The sequence below is a fragment of the Pteropus vampyrus genome, unplaced genomic scaffold, assembly GCF_000151845.1.
Source record: "Pteropus vampyrus isolate Shadow unplaced genomic scaffold, Pvam_2.0 Scaffold3, whole genome shotgun sequence".
NCBI classification, from domain to species: domain Eukaryota; kingdom Metazoa; phylum Chordata; class Mammalia; order Chiroptera; family Pteropodidae; genus Pteropus; species Pteropus vampyrus.
Window position 1 is genome coordinate 11,066,037 of NW_011888784.1, and position 2,300 is coordinate 11,068,336.

Genomic DNA, 2,300 nt, shown 5'->3' on the forward strand with positions numbered 1-2,300 from the left:
TCTGTACAAATTTTCCCAAATGTGCTTCTTCTCCAGAAAATGTTAGGGTGCTTTGTTAACATAATATTTGTTTGAATATGAAAATACTTTAGAAGAAAAAAATAAAAGCAAGAACAAGAGACATGATAGAAAGGTAATCAAAATGAGTCACCTTTTTATTTATGTTCTTGCTCCCCATCAACTCGTGACACAGGTTTTATACTTAGCCTTGCCTCACACCCCACAAATGGTAGAACTTAACTAAGGTTCCAAAATGAGATGAGGAAAAAGCTAAACTGTCTTCTAATTCAGTAATTCCAATAGCAATTTTTTATAACCTATTTATCTTATCACCTGCCCAGATATCTGGAATCCCCTAAAAAGGTGGAACAAAGACTGTTTCATTAGCAGTTTGCAAATCTTAATAGAGAAAAAGAGTTAAAACTCTAAAGAGAAAAATAAGAGGGAGAAATATGTAAATGGTTACTCAAACTTAAACTTGAGCAAATAAACAGAAGAATAACTTCAATCCAATGGGCAGAAAGACTCTCTCCTGATGGTGGCCAAAAGGAGTGGTTTAATGTCTCAGAAAAACAAACAAACAAACAAAAACAAAAACAAAAAACACTGCGGTGGCTTTCTTTAAAGGCAGCTTCTCACTCATTTTATGTTTTCACATTTCCCAAGAACCTAGCACTTAATGCTCATCTTTGGAGTCAACAATTTTGACCTAAAAAAGAAAAAAATCATCTAAAGAACATAGTGTTTCAGTTCAGGACACATTATTTTTTTCTTTTGAGAAAACTGTGACTTATAAAGAAGGGGTAAAAGATATCCAAACTCAAGTACAAATACACAGGTTACAAAGAAGATACGCATTCTGTACACAGAAAACTAATTTAATAAGCAGCCTCTCCCTGCTAGCTTGCGATTAAACTAAATTGCCAGCCTAAACTTTTCTGTGCAGAATTTCAAATGTCAACACATTATATTGCGATTCCTCTTAATTTCTCACAAAGAAAATGCAAAATGAATTCATTATGCTGGAGTAAGTGGAAAAAATGATGAGTTTCTCCAGAAGAGTATGCAATGGGGAGAGATTGGGCAAGACGATTATATTGAGATATTTGAATAGCTGGCCATTAGCAAGAGCATCCCCATTACTCTGCTGATAATTATATCTCTTCTGCTATGACTTCCCAGTGGAATAATAGAATGTTCCCAGTGTAGGAGATAATGAAAAATACCATTCAGGTAGTACATATATGCCAAGAATAGAATACAGTATTTCTTTTCTTCCTGGCTTTTGCTCTGCCTTATCCCCTATTACTCCCTACTCCATGTACCTTGTCACTCTAATGGTGGATACCTATGAAATATATGTTGATATGTGTTTGGTTGTTCTGTGCTGTGTAGGGAGAGAATAAATGTATGTTGAAAATGGACATGGCAATGGAATATCATTCTTCCAACATAATTCTCTCCTGTGTTTAGAAAGCCCAATGTTTTGCTGAGTATGTTTTTTGTTAGCTCTTATGTAAATGACTTTCAAAATCCACTATGGTGCAGAGTAAAGTCTTCAGATGGGATCTCAGAGAGATAAAACACTTTTCTTTACTTTGAAAAAAGAAAAGAAAAGGTTGCATATTCTTCTAATGAATCCATCATTTTGTTGATAATTTTCATTTTAGCATTCAAGTGAAATTAAACAAAAAGGGAGAAAAAATGAGATCGAACAGTAACACCCACTCATTTTCAATAACATTTCCCTCCCTTTCTCCTTTTTCCTTTCTCCCATTTCTCTCTCTCTCTCTCTCTCTCTTTCGCATTTGAACAATTCATAAAACCTCTAATATGTTATTGCCACTCTATCATACTGTAGCATTTTTACTACTGTTTATTTCAGTTTGGGGAAATCTTGCTGGGTACTGTATGTGTTCACAAATTTATTAATTTTACAGGAAACTCAATTTGCATTCTCCCACCCTCCTTTGCTGCACCACTGTTGTTTAAATACTGGATCTTTGCTTGAGAGTTTTGTTTTCAAATTATATACAAGAATGAAAGTTTTACCCAAACAACTTATGTTTGCATCCTGTAGAGGGCAGTGAAATGTTACAATGGTTATATCCGCCACAAGGGTTAATTGGAGAACTGCTCATTTTTCTGAGTTTTGACACTCACTGGAAATCAGGACAAAGGAACAGCTAAATTAACCAAGGATACCATTTTTTCTCTTATTTATGTTTAGTGTCGGAGAAGTATACGTCATTATACGAATGTGATCTGGTTAAAATTTTTACCTGAGAGTGTATTCAGAA